Source organism: Mesoplodon mirus (genome assembly GCF_964341445.2).
Source record: "Mesoplodon mirus genome assembly, chromosome: 5".
Taxonomy (NCBI): domain Eukaryota; kingdom Metazoa; phylum Chordata; class Mammalia; order Artiodactyla; family Ziphiidae; genus Mesoplodon; species Mesoplodon mirus.
Window position 1 is genome coordinate 55,646,532 of NC_138980.1, and position 24,454 is coordinate 55,670,985.

At 46.6% G+C, this 24,454-nt stretch overlaps 1 long non-coding RNA gene across 1 annotated transcript; it reads right to left on the reverse strand.

The window, feature by feature from the left end:
* Nucleotides 1-1,771: 1,771 nt before the first annotated feature.
* LOC309805576 lies at nt 1,772-22,322 on the reverse strand. The gene is made up of 2 exons (XR_014294267.1): nt 22,202-22,322; nt 1,772-2,200 (listed from the first exon to the last, which is right to left on the reverse strand). It is a non-coding gene; the product is annotated as an uncharacterized lncRNA (long non-coding RNA).
* Nucleotides 22,323-24,454: the final 2,132 nt, after the last annotated feature.

Genomic DNA, 24,454 nt, shown 5'->3' on the forward strand with positions numbered 1-24,454 from the left:
ATCACCGGCAGGGATGACCACGGGCCTGGTGGGAGCCACCATCAAAGATTCAGGAGAAAGCGGTTCTGGCGAGGCCATTGCAGGTGCCCAGCCATGGATCAACTGCAGCCGTGAAAAGCGCCGAAGGATCAGCAGCAGGGATATCCATCGGCCTGGCGGGAGCCACCATCACGGATACAGGAGAAAGCGGTTCCGGCGAGGCCATGGCAGGTGCCCCCCATGGATCAACTGCAGCCGTGAAAAGCGCCCAAGGATCAGCGGCAGGGATGACCACCGGTCTGGCGGGAGCCACCATCAAGGATCCAGGAGAAAGCGGATCCGGTGGGGCCATTGCAGGTGCCCCCCATGGATCAACTGCAGCCGTGAAAAGCGCCCAAGGATCAGCGGCAGGGATGTCCATGGGCCTGGCGGGAGCCATTATCAAGGATCCAGGAGAAAGCGGATCCGGCGAGGCCATTGCAGGTGGCCTCCATGGATCAACTGCAGCCGTGAAAAGCGCCCAAGGATCAGCGGCAGGGATATCCATCGGCCTGGCGGGAGCCACCATCACGGATACAGGAGAAAGCGGTTCCGGCGAGGCCATGGCAGGTGCCCCCCATGTATCAACTGCAGCCGTGAAAAGCGCCCAAGGATCAGCGGCAGGGATGACCACCGGTCTAGCGGGAGCCACCATCAAGGATCCAGGAGAAAGCGGATCCGGTGGGGCCATTGCAGGTGCCCCCCATGGATCAACTGCAGCCGTGAAAAGCGCCCAAGGATCAGCGGCAGGGATGTCCATGGGCCTGGCGGGAGCCATTATCAAGGATCCAGGAGAAAGCGGATCCGGCGAGGCCATTGCAGGTGCCCCCATAGATCAAGTGCAGCCATGAAAAGCGCCGAAGTATTCAGCGGCAGGAATGACCATGGGCCTGGCGGGAGCCATTATCAAGGATCCAGGAGAAAGCGGATCCGGCGAGGCCATTGCAGGTGCCCCCCATGGATCAACTGCAGCCGTGAAAAGCGCCCAAGGATCAGCGGCCGGGATGACCACCGGTCTGGCGGGAGCCACCATCAAGGATCCAGGAGAAAGCGGATCCGGTGGGGCCATTGCAGGTGCCCCCCATGGATCAACTGCAGCCGTGAAAAGTGCCGAAGTATTCAGCGGCAGGGATGTCCATGGGCCTGGCGGGAGCCATTATCAAGGATCCAGGAGAAAGCGGATCCGGCGAGGCCATTGCAGGTGCCCCCATAGATCAAGTGCAGCCGTGAATAGCGCCGAAGTATTCAGCGGCAGGAATGACCATGGGCCTGGCGGGAGCCATTATCAAGGATCCAGGAGAAAGCGGATCCGGCGAGGCCATTGCAGGTGCCCCCCATGGATCAACTGCAGCCGTGAAAAGCGCCGAAGGATCAGCGGCAGGAATGGCCATGGGCCTGGCTGGAGCCACCATCAAGGATCCAGGGGAAAGCGGATCCGGCGAGGCCATTGCAGGTGCCCCCCATGGATCAACTGCAGCCGTGAAAAGCGCCCAAGGATCAGCGGCAGGGATGACCACCGGTCTGCCGGGAGCCACCATCAAGGATCCAGGAGAAAGCGGATCCGGCAAGGACACTGCAGGTGCTGCTAGCTTATCCTTGCAGCACACGAACCTGGTCTTGGCGGATGATGCCAGCACATCCTCGACGGGGGCAGATGGTCCAGAGAGCAGCATGAGCATGGTGTTGCCAGTTGCAGTCACAACCAGCAAGCCTGCTGCTGGAAGAGCTGAAGGGAAGGTCGCAGACCCTGTGGTCTCCACCTTGCAGACCGAAGGCTACATGTCTGAACGGGATGGAAGCCAGAAGGGCTTCCACCCCAGGGATGAAGCCTGGAGAGAAAAAAAGAAAAGAAGGACACGTCTTCATCGAGGAAAAGTTCCCATCACCGCAGGACACGTGAAGGTCACCACAGGACAGGAGGGGACAAGACCCAGAAATCATCCTCCCACTGGTCCTCATCTGGCCATGGAAACTCCAAAGCTGACGAAGGACGGGAGGACAGCTCGCAAACTGAGGAACAGCCAGTCCGCCACCAGTTCAGGGACTCTAAGTAAGACATCCAGTAAGATCCTCTCCTGCTTTAGGAGCTTCAGAGTCATTCCTGGTTCAGAAACAAGGCTCACACATGACCATTGAGAGGCAGACAAAGCCCCGGTTGGCTTCCATGTTTAGCACACATTTGCTAAAAGGGGAGAAAAAAACAAGGACACGATAAACACAAAATTCACAATACTGGATTTCTGTAGGGTAAAAAGAAGGGAGGGATGGTCTGGGAGGAAAAGCTATTATGCAAAGCGGTATGTCCATGGGAATGTATTATCGTTTCCATTTTATTTTAACATCTCTGACATCAGGATGATTTTTATACTGCTGTCAGCCAAGTGGCAGTCACTGCCTTAGAAATATCTCAACCAATTTGTTTCACTGTTGTTTTCCTTTCAATATATGCACAAGAGATGGATGACAAAGTCTGAAAGATATCTTTCAAGAACTATAACATAAAGAAACTAAGGGACATAAATACTCACTATCCAGGAACACAAGAAAGGTTTAGATATATTGTTAAGGAATAACAGAATAATCCAAAATGCTCTGTACTGATGAACTATGCAAATTATGTATTCATGTGGAAAGTGATTCTAAAAATAAAAAAATCATAAATGAGATTATGAAATCTCATTTCATACTGAGATTATGCATTTTTAAATGTCCATCATAAAAAAGTCTTTCCAATTTAAAAAAAAGTTGTAAATAAATTTCATGAGTCCATGAAAATCATTGAATTGTTAACAACAGTTGATAACAGTTGGATTAGAGTAACTGTTGATAACAGTTAACAACCGTTGGATTTGAGAAGAATGCCTCTGAGAACCATGTGTGTTTTTTGTTTTGGGTTTTTTTTTGTTTTTTTGCGGTATGCGGGCCTCTCGCTGCTGTGGCCTCTCCCATTGTGGAGCACGGGCTCCGGATGCACAGGCTCAGCGGCCATGGCTCACGGGCCCAGCGGCCCCATGGCACGTAGGATCTTCCCGGACAGGGACACGAACCCGTGTCCCCTGCATCGGCAGGCGGACTCCCAACCACTGCGCCACCAGGGAAGCCCCATGTGTCTTTGTATGAACCGGGGAGTCATCTGCTAGCCTTGCAATTCTCTGCTCATTCCCTTCTGTGACAACAGGGTCTACTAGGATGGAAGTTGGGTTTCCAGTAAAACTTAGGGACTTTCTCTGCAGAGCAAATTAAGTGGTAGAGGTGGAGGAGGTGAGAAATAAGATACGGATTCTGGGAGGAGTGGTAGCTTGGGAGGATGAGAGGAAGCCCTTCTCAGTTGCTCTGGTGGGTGGCTGGAAAATCCCATCTTGTGATTTCCGATACACAAAGACCAATAGATTGTGGGGATCAATGTGTCCTTGGAGTTCACTCTTGAAGCAGTGGGTCTTGGTAAGAGGAGAGAAAGAGCCATGTTCTCTAAGACCTGAGAGGGATTTGGGGGAAGCCTTCCGGAAATGTGAGGAGTTACGGGGTAGAGGAGGGAGATAAAGGGGAACTCTTTCCAAAGCCTTTGCCTCAGAGCCCCAGATTTTCACTCTGCCAGAGGCTGAATCAGCCTACTTCAAACAGCTTCATCTTAGGATTCTGTACCCTTGGCTTTACCTTTTGTCTTTCTTAGCCTGTATTAGGCATTCTCACTCCCTCACCCCAAAGGACTTCTTTAACGTGAACCTAGTCAGTCCACTATGCAGGGCGTTCGCTGAGCAGACCCACAGTTGACACAATTTACACCTCCAGTGCAGTAGTAAAGTGGAGGTGGGGACTTGCCCACCGCAACGTGCCCCGCCTGGCACTTGCTCTGGATTTCCTTTTCTATCTTGACAGTTCATCAAGAGGCACATGCACAGATACCTACGTATTTCAAAGCAACAGGCATCTTCCTCTGGAGGGAGACATCAATTTGGGTATCAAGTCAGTACACCCTATCAGATCAAGGCCAATAGTTTGGACAGCAATATTCATCACCGTGGTAGCAATTCTGCAGCTGCAAGTGCAATTAGGCAATGGATGGTTGATTACAAACGAACCAATGTCCCAAACTTCAAGTCTGGCAACACACATACATACTAGAAAGGGTTTTTTTCCCTACAGCAAAATAAGGTCATTCACAGGATTGTTGAAGATGTGCTATGGTGGGAGGCATATTGAAGGCAGTGTCGTGGCTGGCACAGCAAGCGTGATGTGATGCTGGGGAACACAGCAGGGGCCACGCCATGCAAGGCTTTGAGGTCCATTTAAAGGATTTTGATTTCTGACCTTGGAGTGAGGCAAAGCCATGATATGTTTTCAATAGGGGAGTGGCCTGATCAAATGTGCACTTTGTGGAGGGTACTGTGGCTTCTGTGAAAAGAAGTATTTGGCTGGGGGGGTTGTTAATATGGGACTTTATGTTACTTCCTATTTTGGGCCACAGGATCTATATAATGAGGAGATTGGAGGGTATGCTTTGAAAGACACCGTTCCATTTGAAATATCCACGTGGGGTGCATTTCTTCAACGAAGGACTTGTGGCCCCAGCTGCTGGGGGTGCATCCCACAGAAAGCCTTCAGCTGGCAGTGAGTTTGGAAATTGCCTGGGTTCCTCACCCGAGGTGCACGGCAAGAAATGATTGATGTGGAGTGTGAAGGTCAGGCCATCGTAGCCCAAAACAGACCCTCTCTGAAGAGTCACTCCAGTTCAAGAGCTCAGCTTCGGGCTTCCCTGGTGCGCAGTGGTTGGGAGTCTGCCTGCCGATGCAGGGGACACGGGTTCGTGCCCCGGTCCGGGAGGACCCCACATGCCGCAGAGCGGCTGGGCCCGTGAGCCATGGCTCCGGAGCCTGTGCTCCGCAACGAGAGAGGCCACAACAGTGAGAGGCCCGCGTACCGCAAAAAAAAAAAAAAAAAAAAAAAAAAGCAGGGGGCAAGGAGGGAACGGTGACATATGTGAAGAAGGACAAACGCAAGGCCACAGCAGGAGGGATCTTGGCTAATCCATATGACCAGGCAAAGCAATGGTATCGCTCCTGCACAGCCCTGAATGAAAGCAAACAGGAATCAATGGGCTAAAAACCATGGATTCAATAAAGCTATTAAGTCACAGCAATTCCTTTTTTTAAATTTAATTTTATTTATTTATTTTTGGCTCCATTGGGTCTTTGCTGCCCTGTGCGGGCTTCTCATTGCAGTGGCTTCTCTTGTTGCAGAGTACGGGCTCTAGGTGTGTGGGCTTCAGTAGTCGTGGCACACATGCTCAGTAGTTGTGGCACATGGGTTCTAGAGCGCAGGCTCAGTAGTTGTGGAGCGTGCGCTTAGTTGCTCTGTGGCATGTGGGATCTTCCTGGACTAGGGCTCGAACCCGTGTCCCCCGCATTGGCAGGCGGATTCTTAACCACTGCTCAACCAGGGAAGCCCCGGCAATTCTTTTTGAGGCCAATTAATCCTTCCGTGGCTATATCCCCTGTTGCTCCCAAGACTCACTACTCTCCTGCCAAGGAATTTGGGTATCATGGTTCCCAATAAAGGCTTTGTCATCGTTTGTCTCCTGCCAGCCATTTTATCCCTGTGGGAGGGGGACTCCTTGGCATCGGCTGTCTTCCACCAGCACATTGTTCTTGCTACAACCCTAAGTCAATTGCTTTATGTTGCAAGGGAAACCACTTAATCTCACCGGCTAACACCTAACAAGGGGCCAGATCTCTTGATGGTTAGTGATGTTGTTGGCACCCTTCCTAAGGAAACAGATCATGTTACCATGTGTTCCTTTGCTCATGAACACAGTAGGGAGACTTACCCTGTGACAGGTGCTGTACTAAGAATATCATATGTATGTGTCTTATTTCATTCCTGCAATGGCCCTATGAGATAGGCACTATTGTGTCCACTTAGTGGACGAGGAAACTGAGTCTTAAATGGTTTAGTAGCTGTTCAGTGTCTCAGGACTCCAAAGCCTGCCTCATGACCACCATGTTATACTGTCTCCATGTGCCTCCCCAATGGAAACCCTCCAGGGCTCCAGGAAATGACCGAGTCCCATCCCGCCCACCACCCACTAGCATCAGAGAGGATGGCTGAGAGCATCAGACACACAAAGAGGAGTGGACTTCCTCCCAAATACAAAGTCTATGTTCGGAGAGAAACTGACGAATAGACATCCACAGTCCCCTGGGCTCTTACCAGCCGAAACTCTCATTAGCACCAAGCCAAGCAGGAGGGAGTGGGGGAAATATGGCAGGTGAATGAGTACTAAGGACCAACAACCTAGATTGGCTACAAGGAGAACTCTCATGCAATACACGAAGGTAAATTCAAGCCATTGCTTTGGTGTTGAACAAGCTGGGTCCTAATTCCCGGCTCCTCCTTTAATCTGTATGACCTCTGGCAGTTTGGGCCCTGCCGAGAAGCCACATTCCCATTTGTACATTGGAGATGTGTATCTCACAGGGCAGCTGGGAAGACTGAAGGGGGAATTCCACATAAGAGCATTTACCACTTGCCTGCCTCAGGATGAATTCTTAAATGCCAGCTGTCGGTATTATTCCCAAAACCAGACCACAGTCATGCCAACACAACACACACACACACACACACACACACACGCTGCCTTAGGCCTGCCTGGCAAATTGAGAATCTGTGCTCACAGAAACCTGACTGTTCTTTCCCACTAACCAGTGTGTCCCTGGCTACTTCAACTCTCTGCCCTGCGTTTACCCAGCAGCTAAACGGGGATAATAGTATTGTCTACCTGCTAGGTTTGTGGTCTGCAATATTCAAAAGAGAAAGATTTTAGGGACAGCCTGGTTCCTGATTTTACAGGTAAGATCACCCATCGTCATGCCCTCTTTGCCCAGAGTTTTAGACTCCACCATTTGGCTGTCCCAACACTGCAAAATATGCTGATTGGGGCATTAATCCAGTGTTTGAAAACGGAGCAGGGCAGAGCCAGAGGTGAGCGCAGAAACAGCCAAAGCTCCCCGCTCACGGCACTTGGAGCCACTGGCCACTAGGGGCCGCTGGTTAGCCACAGAAAGCTAGAAGGATGCCTACCTGGCAGGTTTTCAACACCGAGGTTCTTATTTAAATGGCTTCCTGGACTATCAGAAATCCAGCTCAGGGACCCTTGCAAGGAAGGCTGACTTTATTTTCCATAAGGGGGTTAACCCGTTTCCCCCTGAGGTGGAAAGAAAAGCAAGAGGGGCTGTAGCCTGCTCCCACCTAGTCTGTGGGCCACAAGGCTGGTGGGGGAGGAAACACCTGTGTGGCAGCATTGTGAAGATCCTTCACCTGCAAGAATTTCCCCAGTGCCCAGTGACTGAAATCCCTTTAAATCTTATAAACACTGTAAACTTCCAAAGCTCGCTGATAAGGGTAGAGTTTCAGGGGAAGGGGCACTAGTAAATGCTATTACGTAGGAAAAGGAATCCGTGCATAACGAGGAAGAGCGTGCAAACCTAGAGTTACCAGATAGAGGTTGAATTCCAGTTATTAGCTGTGAAGCCTTGGACAAGTTACTTAACATCTCTGAGCTTCAGTTTCCTTTAAAAGCCCTACTTCATGGGCTTTTTGCGTGGGTTTACTTGAATGAGATAACGTACACAAAATTTCTGACCTATTGAAAGACGAAGTAATTAGCTGTTCTTCTTCTTTCTTCAGGTCAAAGTAAGCTGCACTCAAGGTCTGGAGAGCAGGCATGCTGGCAGGGGTTAGGGGTTTAGGAAGAGGAACAGGGGTGACAAGGAAAGTTTAAAAGGCAGGAGGAGACCAACGTAGATGTCTCCAGCTCACTGACGTCCAGATGAAGCAAGTCAAGAAGCTTCAAGATGTGTGTTCACACATTCAGAATTCTTTTCCCGTTGTGTGTTTGTAGGGTGTGCCATGCAGTGTGTGTGTGAAGTTAGCGGTGGTATAACTAGAGCTCAACTTTATATCCCAGATGCCAGAAAATGGGTAAAGTCCCCTGGAGGCAGGACACCTGAGGCAAAATGAGACTAGAAAAAATATCAGTTGTCAGAGAGATCAGGAACAATCAGGGAGACTCTAAGACTACCCAGTTCCGGATCCCACGCTGGGAGAAATGCAAAGTGAATCAGAGCACGTCCACAGGGGAGCGAGTGGCTTGGGTGGGGGACACAAACAGTCCCCAAAGATGAGTTGAAGAAATGTGGAATGCTCCTCTAGAAAAAGAGAATCACAAAGGGAATTGGATCCCTATCTTTGGAGCGCTCAAAGACTGTGGAGAAATAGAAGCAGCCGGCTGATTTACGGCAGGGGCCCAGGAAGGTAAACGTAGGACCAATGAGCATTGGAGAGTCCATGAGTCCCCTAATATCTTCACTCTGTGTGTGTGTGTGTGTGTGTGTGTGTTTACTGTACATATTGTGCATCTTTTAGGGGGAAAGGATCAATCTATAGCTTTCATCAGATTCTCATGACCTCAAATAAGAATCCCACATATAAATAGTAACAGCTAATATTTATCAAACAATTACTAAATACCAAGCACTGGGCCAAGCCCTTTATGCGAGTCATTGAATCCCCATAAGAACCCTCAAGAGGCAGTATAGCCAACTATGAATGCAGGCTTCGCAGCCAGCCAGCCTTAGTTTATATCCCAATTCTGTCACTAGCTAGCTATGTGACCTTTGACAACTCACTTTCTCAGTTTCCTAGTCTGTAAAATGGGGATAATAATAATAACTTCAAACGGTGTGTATGAGGATTAAGTTGGTACCTATCAAGCTTTTAGAACAGCATGTGACAGATACTGTACAACTCTTAGCTATTTTGTGACATGCTGATAAATGTTTTAAAACTGGCCCTTGAAGAAAATAAAGCTCTAATTACAGTAGTATTCAATATTTAACAATTTCTGTGGTGTAAATATTCCCAACGTGGCCAATTTCAAGCTATCAAACTAAAGTCAATCAGCTCACAACAATTCTAAAAATTTAACAATCAGCTTTCATAAGATGACACAAGCAGGCTCCAGCACACCACTAGATTAAAGTTCTTCTCTCTCTCTCTCTCTCTCTCTCTCTCTGCCCCCACCCCATCTCTCTCCTTCTCTCTTGATGATTGTAGATGGCCAACAGATGTCTTCCTAGCTCCTTGAAAGAGTGGAGTTTACGTAGAATTGGGAGAAGCCAAGTTCATATTCTGTTGGAGGTGACAGGTTAGAATAAAGGGAATTTAAGGAAAGCTGACAAGAGAATAGAACCTACTTGGGTCAAGGAATGTTTCTGCAAATGGTAGACATGGATCTTCCTTGGGGTGAGGAGGAAATCAATAGCTACCGTGTATTGAGGGCTCATTACACACAAGGTCCTATCTCCCCATTCTTCCGTTTAATCTTCACAACAGCCCCTGAGGTAGGTGGTACTACGTGGTCCTTGTCCCAGGTTCACAGAGGAGGGAAGGGGAGCTCTAAGACATTTAAGAAATCTGCCCAAGGATGTGTGGCAGGAGGGGTAAGAGCTGAGGGTGGAGCCCAGGACTGTGTGACTCTAAAGTCCTCACTTGGCCCACTTTCCTGTGCTGCTGCTCAAGCAACAGAGAAGCATCCAGGGAAGGCCACTGAGAAGGGTGGCAAGGGGCATCTGTGCAACTCCCTGGGTAAATTCTAAGGGGGGAGCCTCAACTTTCACCATCTTTCCAGCAGCCTGATCCAGAAAGCCCCTTTGCAGATGAATTCTTCAAGCTCCTCCATGAACAGAAGGCTCCCCCAGCCACCCAAATCTCCAGGACCTTTCTGCTGCTGCTGCTGCTGCTGCTGCCATGGGGTTGCTCCCCCATGGTCGTTCTCTGGGACTATAATTATCCCCCGCCCTTATCCCACAGACTTAGGTCAAGTACTCAGCTTGAGGCCATTTTGGGAAACGGCAGCCATGGAGCCACAGTCACGTGACCTACAAAGACATGGAAAAATGTTAAGCTTCCACCATCCCTGATGCATATTTTCTTTTTATTCCTCTAAAGGGGCCATACAGGATATAATTAGGATGACAGTTTCAGGAAGGAGATTTTTCATTTCCAGTCATGGCCGTGTCATTTGTAAATGATGTGACTTTGGGTGATTTACATCATCTCTTTGGGCCTCAGTTTCCTCATCTGTAAAATGCAGATGAGCATCCCAAAGCACTATCGAGAGTACTGAATGAAATAATATTGAAAGGGATCATAAAGGGGACTTAAAGTCATATTGTGAACCTATCATACACTCAATCAATGTTCACTATTATAGTCTGCCCATAGATCCATCTTCCAAATGCAATTTAGGGGAACTTATTGGGCCCCCTCCTCCCATTCTGAAACTCTGGTCCTAAGACTCCTTAACTTGCTTTTATTTAGTCCCAAGGAGTGGTTCACAAAAGTCTGAAAAGTTGCTGATCCCTTTGTAAAGTGGAAGCTATGTATCCTCTTTCCAGTGAAATACACATATGCAAGTTTTACGTATAGTTTCCAGAGAATATCTTGACTCCAGAAGCCCGTCTTCCGCCATGCCCACCAGACTAAAATGCTCTGTCTTCCACTTAAATTTGTCCATCCTTGATTTGGCTCCCAGATCCCTGCCTCTTCCTGCCCCTTTTCTATTGCCCCCGATTCCTCTGATCCTTTCTACATGCGAGGGTTTTGCGGCCTCCCCTTCTTGCCCGCCTCTAATCCCTTATCAACTAACATAGCCCTGTCATGCAATGGTAACCCCCATAACCACTAAGAATCAAACTAATTTGGTCCATACTTTCAAGTATACATTGACAAGGCCAGAGACAATTGTCATACTGTACAGAGAAGATCCTGAATTATCTTCCCTTCTAACAACCACAATTCCTTAGACTCCAGTTTACATGCCACCATATCCACTGTTGCCTTTTCTGAAGCCACCTCTCTATCCATAATACTCCTTTCAGCACCATTATGTTAAGTTGAACAAGCTCGATACTGTAGCAACCTGTCTGCCATGAAGGATAAGCCCAATATATATGTCTTCCAAAGGCAACACTTCATTGGGATCTAGGCTGAAATTGAGCAAGTCCCCAGAGATAATACACTCTCCCGAGAAGTAGAGAGCATGTTTAATGAGTAGAAATAGCATAGCCTTTTTCATGTCATGCAGATCTTATTATACATGTGACCATCGGCAAGCCCCTCTGAGCCTTGCCTTAGTCATCTGTAAAATGGAAGTAAGAATAGAAGTAAGGGTGGTGGAGAGCACTGAATAAGAAAGCCTACAGTTAGCGCTCAGCAGTCGTTCACTAATTGAGCACCTATTTATTGAGAACTTGCTATGAGTTGGCCATCATGGCGAGAGTGAGAATTGCACTTTGAGAAACATACAGTGCCGCCCTCAAGTTGCTCCCAGTGCTTTTGGGAAAACAGACCTTGGCAAGTCTGTGTTACAAGAACGCACAGGATGCTCTAGGAACCCAGAGAGAAGGGACACAGAAACATGCTTCGCATACAGCAGACACTCAGCAAGTGTGACTTCTTTTCCTCTCTTAGCTGACAGGTAGACCCTCCAGTAACTAAATCAATGATCTTTTTACAGATGGTGCCCCAGAAGGGAAGTTCTTGGTAATACCTGGCTTCTCAGACACAAGCAGCTGACATTTCCCATTATCCACCCAAAATGCAAGGGAGACAAACCACCCAAGCTTTGTGAGACAGAGGACAGAGAGCCATTTAGACCAAGTGAGTTGAGCCCAACTGCTCACTACATTCGTTAGAGCACTCACTGTCCTCATCTTGTGGTCAGGAGAGCAATAAGAAAGCAAGCAACCAGGAAAATTAATCAGGACCCAGAGAATTTCAATAAAATGTTAGTAGAAGTCAGCACCAACTGTGGGGAGGAGAGGAGGTGCAGCCTCTGGGGCACTGGCTCCTGTTTTCATTGGGTGACTACGGTCTAGCCAGACCCCAAAAACGCCCTGCTGATTCCTAAGCTTGGCTTGTGGGTGGTGCTCATTTTGCCTACAGCAGAATCGCATTTCTCAGCTCTTCTTCAGCCCCGACCCTGCCCAACGTCTGCCCTGTTCTGCTTTGATTAGTAACCCCCTGCCCTCCATTCCACAGGCCCCTACTTATAGTACATTCGTGGCCCTTTCTGGGGCAGACAAGTACCGAGTATTAGAAATCAAAGAACTAGGTCCCAGTGTCTGCTTCTAACCCACCACAGAACCATGATCCAAATCTACCTCCTCACTAGGTCTCAGTTGTCCCATTTGTAAAAGGGGGGGGCACTGGAATAGACCTTTCCTAATTTTTGCTGTCTTTCCACTGTCCTTGATTCTAAGAAGTGCACACATACCCTGTGGTTTTCAATAAAAGCGTTTTAATAACAGTTGCACCCCTAGCTGATACTAGAGTAACAAAAGGTCTTCCTTTATTCTTTTCTGCTCCTAGCAAAAACTCAAACTTGAAGAAAGAAGTTGGATTCTCTGCCAGCTTGATACGGACCAGCTTTCCCTTTGGATCTTCCTATTCAATCCTCCACTGGCTTCAGTGATTTCAACACCCAGCCTTGCCTTCCCTGTATTGCTAGGACAGCTTCTTGCAAGTATGTAGTGCTCAGTTCTTTAAAAGGCTGCCTCACCTATTATATTCCTTGACCGTCTCAGGATTTCCCATCTTATCTATAAGGAAACTGACGCTGAGAAAACATAATTGAATTGCTAACTTTATGCATCAATTAAGTGAGAGTCTAGACCGAGACTCAATCTTCAATCACTGCTTTTTCCACTGTATTACCGTATGCCCTGCTTAGACAACTCCGAGGATGTTCCAAAACTAACATCCTGACGGTGTGAGATAGTGAGAGGATGATACTAATTTAAAAATGACGAATTAATACAGATTTTTTAAATAACTGAGAAGTGGATAAAAGCATAGGAAGGCCAAAGGCCAGATAAATAAGGAAAGAAAAGAAAGAATAATTTTTTGGTGTCACCAAAGAAAACAACACCAACTATAATGGAGGTGGGTCAGCTTTTTGGCAACAGGAAAAAATATTGCAAACACAGCTTTGATATTACATTTTTTAGAAAGGGCAACGTAAGGATTTTTTTCCTCCTCTTTTAGTTTTATATTGGCTCTTTTATTAATATTCTGTGTCTCATAGTTATGAAAAAACCGTCTACAGTATAGTGAAAATAAATTGCTAACATCAGCACTTTCTCTTCATAGCTGGGTCCCAGGTTGGTAATGATTTTCTCCCATAAAACCATAATGCCATAAAATTTAAGGTTATTAAGTTGCAGGTGAATAGTTCATGAGGCAATTATGAAACATTTAGGATGGAATGTTATGAGCTTCCACATAAAAGAAAACATTTGGGGTCGCCAAATTGACAAACTTTGGTAGCTATGCTTAGATTTCTCTTGAGGGGTGTACATGGGTGTTCTCTGCTGCCTTGGACCTTCAGAGATGGGCTAAAGTCCCTCCAAGAGGTGTCTGGAACATACTCCAATAACTCAGTTGGACGTCTCCTGCAGTGGATTGTGACAGCTGGTGTCACAATCCACTGCGGGAGACATAAGTACTGGCTGAGGCCAATAGTAATGGTGCAAGGAACAAAACCTTACGCAGGGCATACTCTGTGCCAGGCCCTGTGAAAATCACTTCACAGGTATTATGTCTCTAATTCTCACGATGACCCTCTGAAATCAATATTATCTCTATCAGCCCCATGATATAGACCAGGCAACTGAGGCTCAACAAGTTTAATAATTTACCAAAGATCACATATCTAGCAAGAGGCAGAGCTGGGATTCCAACCCAGGCAGTCTAGAACTTCATCCCCCACTCTTAAAAGCCATGATGTTGTTAAGACTGCCAGGCAAGACAATGTCTGGGGAATGACAAATTGTGACATCATTAATGTATCATTTACACAGTGTTTCCTGTTCTTCGAAGCACTTCCACATGCATTATTCCATCCTCACAAGGTTCTGTAACATTATTGTTGGATACTGTTGGACAGGTGTTATTGTCTCCATTTTTCAGATCAGTAAACTGAGGTCCAGAAAGTTTGAATGACCTGGTCAAGGTCACATAGCAAGTTAGTAGAGACATCACAACTAGAACTTGAAGGCTTAATCATAATGATGCATCCACCATAAAAGAACAGAATTGGAACAGAGTGTCCTTGCTAACTGTCCCATCCAACACAGTGTCTCTGAAAATAGACCACCCAGCCTCTATCTGAGCCTCTCCAGTGATAAGGAGCTCTGTGCATAATGCAAAAATCCCTTCCACTGTTGTAAAATTAGAAACACTTTTTCTTCTCCTCAGCCAGTATTTACCTCCTCACAACTGACTACTATTTTATCTGGAAGGACATGAATCTTCTCCCTTCTTCTCCTAGCAGTCACATGCCCCCTCCCTACCATGGTTTCTTTCCTCATCACTTTTAGCTTATCATCCCAGTCCCAGGATCTTCAGTTATTCTTTACAGAATATATGTTTTTGACCTACCCTCTTTCTTAGATCTCTTCCTAGATGTGCCCTATTATATTAATACTCTCCTTCCAAACAAAACTGAATCCCATCTCTGGGGACATCTGTTTAGAGTTAGGGTACCCATCCATCCTTCAAGGAGCTGTAACCATCCCTCCCCTATTGATACAGGTGAATCTAGCTAAGACCCCATTAACTATTGTCGTAATGCATTTACATGAACTTGCTACCCCACCCCAAAACTTTTTCATTTGAACTGTTATCAAACTAAGTTGCTTTTGTCGTGTCTCCCCACTATACACATTCATCTCCTGTAACACGTGGTAACTTCAAAACATCTATGGGCAGGACAGGAATAAAGACACAGACACAGCGAATGTACTTGAGGACATGGGGAGGGGGAAGGGGAAGCTGGGACGAAGTGACAGAGTGGCATGGACATATATACACTACTAAATGTAAAATAGATAGCTAGTGGGAAGCAGCCACGGAGCACAGAGAGATCAGCTTGGTGCTTTGTGACCACCTAGAGGGGTGGGATAGGGAGGGTGGGAGGGAGATGAAAGAGGGAGGAGATATGGGGATATATGCATATGTATAGTTGATTCACTTTGTTATAAAGCAGAAACTAACACACCATTGTAAAGCAATTATACTCCGATAAAGATGTTTAAAAAAAACAAAAAAACAAACATCTTTCAGTGCGCGCAGAAGTAGCATTCTCAATGTCATCCCATTTGTCTGCATTTGCTCTGCCATGCTGAGCAGCGAGCATGGCCTGAGCCTCTGAGAATGTCTAAAGTAGTCCAAGGAAATGGAAAAGTGCCTACTGGGGAACTGGATGAACCATCCTCTGTGTCGTAAGTTAACTCTGTTCTATTAGATTCTCAACATGATGCAGCTGTGTTTTAGAGACCAGCAACTGGTCATTGCCTTCCTGCTAGAGTGATGGTCCGTCTACTCTTCAGAATGAGAGGGATCTTAAAGACATCTTATCCAAACTTCCTGTCTTATAGGAAACGGAGGCCCAGAGAAGAGAAAGGACCTGCCCAGTCGGTGTTAAATGTGGGACTCAAGCCCAGGTCTCAGGACTCCAAGCCACATTGTGGTCCATTTGAATCTTAGGGATCATATGGTCCAACACCTCATTTACAGGTGAGCAAACTGAGCACAAAGAGAGAAGGTTACCCAGCTCAGGGGTTCTCAGAACAAAGACCAAACCCAGGTTTTATTACCAGTGCTTTTCAATGAAAAGAAAGAAAGGAAGAAAGGAAGAAAGGAAGAAAGAAAGAAAGAAAATGTTATCTTCTGCATTCGGCACTGAGGGCATCCAGCCCATATCACAGATCATAACACTAATATCATTTGACTTCTTTCAGTAATATGGGCATTTCACAGTGATAGCCAGGTCTCATCTTGACTATTACCCCACTGTTGCATGTTACCCAATAGAAACAGTCCTGCTTGATTCTCTAGGTCACCACAAGGTCCTTGTTCAATGAGGACATCAGGGAGGAGAATTTCAACTCAAGGTGGAAATGACAGAGAAATCCACCTGCACCCTAAGTCAGCAACTTCCACCTGCCCATCAATGATGTTAGCCTAAGACTTCACTCAAGTGAAAATTCCACACTGAAAGCCCAAAGATGAGAACTCCATAAACAACTCTATCATAAAAGCAGCAATAACATCACTTGACTGTCAATATTCTGCAAATACTACTCAGTTGCCAATATTCTGCAAGCAAAATTCGATTACTCATTCTCTTCAGACAGTATTCTGTTACCAACCTTCTGGCACAGATACTCATTCTTTTGCTTGTTTTCTCTGGATGTGAGGACAATCAGCATCTCCAGATAGAATTACATACCCATGCTTAGGGGCTAAGCCAAAAGGTGCTGTTGAGTTAACAAAGAAGGATGAACGGGTATCAGTGGAGGAGACTCACGAGAGACTTAGGGTGGAAATCTGCCCAACACTTATCTTAAGCTACATTCATCTTACCTGGGTGGTGCATGACTAATAGTTTTTTTAAAGTGGAAAAAAAAAGGAATCTGCTTTCTTTCACATTTTTAAGGTCAAGGAAATATCTGTAATTGTTCACATCAAAAATATCATTTTGAATCTAAGGCCGTACCACCCTGAACGTGCCCTACGTTGTCTGATCTCGCAAAAAATATCATTTTGATTGGACATGACGGGAGTGCGGGCTGATGTGGTTATAAGGGAGGTAAGCCCACCCCCACCTCCCTCGTAGCCACTGTAAGGTACCCACCACTAAGACAAGGCAAAGGACAAAAACAATGAAGCCAGGTGACCAGCCAGTTCTGGAATTTCCCATGAAGGTTCCCAGCTCTGTACTTTGCCGCCAGCTTCCAACCCCACGTGGAGGCATTGCAATTCCCCACACGCAGACAACAGGAGATAGCACATGGATTCCAAGCAGATGAGCTTGCGTCAGAGCGCTCTGGCAATAAAGCTCAGGTTAAACAAAGCCATCTGCAGCGTGCAGCACAAAGGACTGATTACCCAGCCAGCACCTCTGAAGAAGGATTAGGAAGACTCTCTCATGGGGACAGCAGAATCTTAACTGAAAGCCAAGTTGCTATATTTGCATCCCTAGAGAGAACCTGGGCCTGCAACTTTCCCAAATGGTGAGCTGCTGTCACTTTAAGATTCAAGCGCATCTTAACAGTTCTGAGCACAGGGTATTGCAAGCATACCTTCTTCTCTTATGTTCCCCCAATACCTAACTAGGGATCCAGAGAGTGGAATCTCACATTAGCGTAGACATCACAGCAGCCCCCATCATCTGCTTCTGAGTTTCAATTACTTTAGTATAATATACTTAAGATCCGTCTTTTATTTAGAAAGATAAACAGCAGTTTGGTAATTTCATTGCTATGTCAATTTGCAAAGATAACTCTATTTACACTCAGTGACTGGCCCACTGCCACCATCCCAGCCAGTGGCAAGCTGTCTAAAGGGACAAGAGAGGTGCCAGCTGAGTCTCCTGGGTGGATGATACAGCTGGCAGGAAACCTCCCCTCATCTCCCCAGCTGTCCCCTGAGATGCACTGGGGTTTTCTCAGCATCTAAAACCCAGACTTAGAAACAAAGATTGATTTTTTTCTGATTTTTTTCCAGCTGGTTTGCATGTAGCTAATATTACTTAGATATCTATGATGCGTCTGGCACTAAGCTAAGTGTTTTTTACACACTGGCTCATTTGATGCTCATGACCATCCTTTAGAAAAGCTGTTATTATCCTCCATTGAAAGGGTGAGAAGATAGAAACTTAGAAAAATTAAATGACATGAGCAAATTCTCACATTTTGTAGTCCCGATGCAGTCCCAGGTTGTCTGTCCACAGCTGACAGGTTTAACCACTGTTGTACACTGACCTCTACTCCATTTACCTGGACCATCTCTAGCCTACATGGAACAAAGTATAAACTCACTGTAAGTTTGTTAAAGAAATGAATGATTGGATGGCCTTGAACTTACTCCTGAGGTTGGCTGTATGTTTTGTACTGGTTAAGCCCTAATCCAGATCACATGGTGACTCAAACTGCAGCTTTAGACTGACTCTTCAAGTCCGGTTATATTACACAACCATGTGATTCTAGTCTGAGGCTGACTCTTTACCACCCTACGTGCATCTTAGCCTGGGACGCTGCCCAGCTGAAAACCTTTCTTTCGGCTCCCCAAACTCAAGCTTGTTCCAACCACAGGACCTTTGTAAATTCTGTGCCTTCTGCCTGAACCATGCTCATTTCCCTCTTCACGTTAACTATGAGTTTAGTCATCATTTCCTCGGGGATGCCTTCCTGACTGTCTGGTCTGGGTCACGTTTCTTAACTAAAGACTCTTAAAGAATCACATCCCTTGTCTTTTACAACCTTATCTCCATCTACGATCATTCACCGCTTGATGCCTGTCTCCTCTGCCACACTGTGTGTCCCAGGACAGCAGAGAGCGCATCTCTTTCAGGACGACAATGAATCCCCAGCGTCCATAGTAGCACCTGGCTTATGTCAATAAACATTTGTCAGTGAAGGTCTAGACCATGTCTTCATCACAGCCATAGGCTTTCAACCCTGGCCATGCATTGGAAATTCACATGGTTCAAAGTTATCAACTAAGCATGTTAGTACAATGGAGTGAAAGTAAGAAATTACAAAAGAATAGTTCAACTTGTAGGTTCTACTCATATTGAATGATCTTTCAAAACGAAAGCAACACATTACATTTAAAAATCTAGAACTTCAATTCATGTATCAGTAAAACACAAGAGATGTTTTCATTGGTTCAGCTTAATTCTCATCCTTTAAATTTCTTTCCCACTCCTCTTACACAATGTCTAAAGGACTCATGGTAAGTAAAGATATGATTACTGCTTGTCTAAAGGAAATTCTATTATATCAAATTCTAAGGGATAGTTCAAATTATTTTCTTCGACAAAATTTTGTAGTAGAAGATATGTATTAAGTATCATTAAGCCATTCACTAGGGCTGGAAATACATGCACTATACAGAAATTTTCATTGCAAGGTTGCAAATCTTTTGAAATAAGATTTAATATGTAAATAATTTGGAGAGAAGATAAGCTGGGGGAAATGACTGTGTGATGTGTATACTTGCATTGCTGAATTAATTACTTAATTCAGCAAGTATTTACTGGGTGTCTGTGCTGTGCTAGCACTAGGCTATGTTATTGAAAAACAATCCTTTTCTCAGCAAAGCACTTTGGTTTGGTTATGTGCACTCTGTAGAAGGCAAGGAAATAAGCACAGAAAAAGGTTTTCGTTGCTTGCTCAAAGGTCACATGTGCATAGCCAATGACAGAAAGAGAAGCCTGTTTTCCCACAAGGCTTCTCCAGGGCACTTAGGGTGGAGGGAGGACAAGTCTGCAGCCGGGGCTGAGCTTTAGGCCATAGCTGGGGTCAGAGGTTCACCTTATGAAAACAGAAACTCTCTCTGTCTTGAAAGGAAATCAAACCATTAGGTGTTATTTTACTTTTTGTAGGATAAAACAGAACACAGGGGATCAGGGTTGTCATTGGCTCAACAAAGGGACACAATCTTTATGGTAGAAGCAGCACCAATGAGGAGTCAGGAAACCTGAGTTCCTATCCTGTCTGGGCCACTGACTCTCCTGGGTCACTCTGCCTCTCTGTAATGGTACCTCTGTGGGCAGCCACGGGGTCCCCAACTGTAAAACCAATGGATTGGACCGCTGCAGTGATTCTTACCCTTGGTTGTATGTTGGAGTTACATGGGGAGCTTTAAAAAAAAAAAAATTGATAGCCTGACCCCAATCCCAGAGATTCTGATGATATTTATGTGGAGTAAGCCCACCAGCACTGGGAGTTTTAAAAAACTCACCAAATAATTCTACTGTGCAGCAGCCAAGTTGGAAAACCACTGGGCTAGGAGGTCTGGGGGGCCTCTTTCCGCCCCAGTATGCCATAACTTTACAATGGAAGACAGTAGTTCTCCAACATTCACATGCATAAGGATCACCTGGGAAGCCTACTTAAAAAATAACATTTCTCACCATATGATATCACTTATACATGGACTCTAAAGTACGAAGCAAATGAATATATCTGCAAAACAGAAAAAGACTCACAGACATAGAAAAGAGACTTGTGGTTTTCAGTGGGGTTGGGGACAGGGAAGGTTTGGGAGTTTGGGATTAGTAGGTACAAACTACAGGATGGATAAACAGCAGGGTATTACTGTAGAGCACAGAAAACTATATTCAGTAACCTGTGGTAAACCATAATGGAAAAGAATATGAAAAACAATATATATATACATAAAACTGAATCAGAAATTAACAAAAGAAATTAACACAACAGAAATTAACACAACATTGTAAATCAACTATACGTCAATAAAAAAGAAGAAGGAAAAGAAAAAAAATAGAAGCCAAGGTTGGGTTCCCTTTGTGGGGAGGGAGCATGCAGAAGAGGGGCTAGCAGGCTTCTATTTCTTGCTCTGGGTGGCAGCTACAAGGGTGCTCACTTTCTTGTTACTCATTAAGCTATATATTTATGGTTTGTGCACTTTCATGAATGTGTGTTATATTTCACAATAAAAACAGTTTCTAAAACTGTAAAAAAAAATAAATATAAATATAAATAAAAGTTAGCCTCCTTGAAAAGAGAAAATGGGTGAGAAAATTCTCCATATCCTGGAAATGACAGTACCAATGGGACTCTGACAGGTAGCAGCACTCTTTCTAAGTTCCTGCCAGCACTGTGTTATATACGCTGGGGGCACAGAGAACAGCAATTCCCATAGGATGCCTGCCCTTAGCAAGTACACAGTCCACTTCCAGGATTTTATCCCCAGGACATCATTCAGCAGAAGCACGAAGATGATCCCTGCAGGGAGATTTGTAACAACAACAAGACTGGAAACCACCCAGATATTTACAAAAGCAGGAGGGTTTTCTCAACCTTTTGATTACAAAGACTAGCCAGCCTACCCACACCTATACCCTGGCAGGGTCAGCCTGTTCCCTATGGACATGGTGGTTGGTTTAGGGGGAGGCTGGTGAGCCTGCCCCAAGGGGGTGGGGACTTGGAGGCTCAACAAAGGGGTGTGCGATGTGATGGTGACGGGTCACAAAGGACTTGCGGTATAAATATGGTCGGGCCAAGAGACTCTGGCAGAGTCCTGCAGGGAGGTGACGAGTTGCTTTCGTTCCCTCTCTCTCTCCGAGACTCAATTTGTGGCTGGTGGCTCTGTCTTGAACGGAGAGAGCCATGAGCAGTGAGAGTTTACCTCATTACATGGCCAATAGCTACCGTTCAGTGGGGGTGTTGAGGACCTCCATGGGGGTCCTGCAACGACAACTGTACGAGGGAGGAGAGTATGACATTTTCAAGTACGCTCCCATGTTGGAGAGCGACTTTCTCCAGGTCAGCAAGAAAGGAGAACTGATTGACCTAGACAACCGCGTCCGAAGGGTGACTGTGGGTGTCGCATCCACCAGCCCCCTCTTCCCACTACCTGACGTCATGCAGCTGGCCCGACCAACGAAACTCGGTGAAGAGCATGTCAGATGCGTGGGGATCACCAAGGGGAGAGGTTGCAAGCCCGTGAAGACCCTAGAGCTCACCAGACTGCTTCCCTTGAAGTTTGTCAAGATCTCCATCCACAACCCTGAGAAACAGCAGCTGTGCCTGAATCTTGCTAAAGGCCGTACTTTCTATCTGCAGCTGTGCCCCTCTTCCGATGCACAAAAAGACCTCTTTGCCCATTGGGAAAAGCTTGTCTATATCCTGAGACCACCAGTAGACAGTTACAGCAGTACCCCGATGCTCCAAACTGGAGATGCAGCGACTACAGAGGATGCCAAAATCCCAGCGGTAAGCACCTACAGGGACTCAAGAACACGGGGCAGGGTGCTTTGGGAGAGCAAGGCAAAGCTGGTCCTTCATAGCCTTTGGTGCTCTCTGAGACTCACCTGGGAAATACCTTCTATTGTTGAAAAGGGTCAGGGACAAACGAGCTATCACTACGGGAGTCACCACACTGGAGAGGTTCTGAGTGCTTCTCCACCTTGTCCCACAGGGCCGAATTTCAGAGAGACCTTAGGTATCATATCAGCTGCACTGGTCTCATCACCAGGGCTGTAATCCCTTCTACAGCATCCTGACTGTCTGGTCTCTTCTTGAACACTTACCCCAGCCCAGGTAGTCTCATCAGTTGTGGAACATCATTCACACTTAGGAAGTCCTTCCTTCATTGTGTCTCCCCGTGACGCCGACATGCTGATTCAAATCAGCCCAACCCGTGTAGTCACCAAAATGTAGAAGGTATGCATCCCTTAACCCAGGAACCCCACTTCTAGGAATCTGTCCTGCAGACAGAGAACCACAAGGGTATAAAATTAAAGTGTATATCATGGAGAATTGTATCAGTGCTTTCCCTGACCCTGGGACTGTTCAAGTAAAATGGAGTGGCCGTTTGACAGGGGTGCAATAGATGGGATCTTGCATCCAATGGGAGCTTAGACTGGGTGATTTCAAAGGTTGTTCTAAGTATAAGCCCTTGAGTTGCTCAGCTCCAGGATGAGAGAGGAGCGGACAGTACTGATCTCACTTTCCGTCATCTCTATCTTACCTGTTTCTCCTCGCCTTGGCTCAGACCACAGAGCTCCACAGAGAAAGGGATCAGGATGAAGCTGGGCTTCACAACCTTTGTGATGTGACTGGAGCCATGAACAGCGCTGAAGGATCTGCAACAGGGATGATCATGGGCCTGGCGGGAGCCACCATCAAGGATCCAGGAGAAAGCGGATCCAGCAAGGCCACTGCAGGTGCCCCCCATGGATCAACTGCGGCCGTGAAAAGCGCCGAAGGATCAGCGGCAGGGATGACCATGGGCCTGGCGGGAGCCACCATCAAGGATCCAGGAGAAAGCGGATCCGGCGAGGACACTGCAGGTGCTGCCAGCATATCCTTGCAGGACACGAAACTGGTCTTGGCGGATGATGCCAGCACATCCTCGACGGGGGCAGATGGTCCAGAGAGCAGCATGAGCATGGTGTTGCCAGTTGCAGTCATAGCCAGCAAGCCTGCTACTGGAAGAGCTGAAGGGAAGGTCGCAGACCCTGTGGTCTCCACCTTGCAGACCGAAGGCTACATTTCGAAACCGGATGGAAGCCAGAAGGTCTTCCACCCCAGGGGTGAAGCCTGGAAGGAAAAAAAGAAATAAAGGACCCGTCTTCATCGAGGAAAAGTTCCCATCACGGCAGGACACGTGCAGGTCACCACAGGCCTGGAGGGGACAAGACCCAGAAATCATCCTCCCACTGGTCCTCATCCGGCCATGGAAACCCCAAGGTTGACAAAGGAGGGGAGGACAGCTCGCAAACTGAGGAACAGCCAGTCCGCCACCAGTTCAGGGACTCTAAGTAAGACATCCAGTAAGATCCTCTCCTTCTTTAGGAGCTTCAGAGTCATTCCTGGTTCAGAAACAAGGCTCACACATGACCATTGAGAGGCAGACAAAGCCCCGGTTGGCTTGGTTCCTTCCCTAGAGAGGCAATTCCTACTTTCTTTAATAAAGGAAACCATACAACTCCAAAAGAAATGATATCTTGTGTTTTCTATGTCCCCTTGCCTGGTAGTGACTTCACAGTGACTTCTGTGATGCGAATTGTGCTTTGGCCTGAGACTCCAGCCTCCAGTCAAGCAGGAGCCCCACCTCCCACCCACGCCCAGCAGAGCCAGCATTAGTGCCCTGCCTTGCCTCAACCCCTTTCTGCCTTTGGTTTCCCCAAGACTATGGCTGCAGGTCACAGACTACGGGCTGGGAAGCATCACCGCCAGCATGTCCCCATGCCCTTCTTTTTCTCCCTGAAGGTCCCTGAACATGGTCATTCAGTCCAGTCCATAGACTAAGTGAAGACAGGACTCATGTCTCCTCTAGAGATAATCAGCGAAGAAAAGAAGGGGTGCCTCAGCATTTGTAGGTAATCACAATAGTGAAGTTTATCATCTTGATCAGGACTGACAGCCTGAGGGTCAAATCTTGCCAACTGCCTGGTTTTATGAAGAAAGTTTTATTGGGCATAGCTACAGTCATTTATTTAAATATTGTCTAAGGCTGCTTTCACTTGAAAATGACAGATTTGAGTAGCTGTATCAGAAACCACATGGCCTGCAAAGTCGCAGAAAAGTTTGCCCCCCCTGATTTTAATATTAAAATTCTTCTTCCTCCTGGGTATACACTCTGGATAAACTCTCACAAACGCTTGCCAGGAGACAACTAGGAGAATGTTTGTAGTAAAACTGTAATAGCAAAACCCTGGAAACAGTCCACATGTTCGCCAAATAGGAAAAATTATCCATTGTGTCATATGCCTACAGTGCATATGATACAGCAGTGAAGATGAAGAGCAGCTGTACAGGTTAGCATGGGGGAGTCTCCC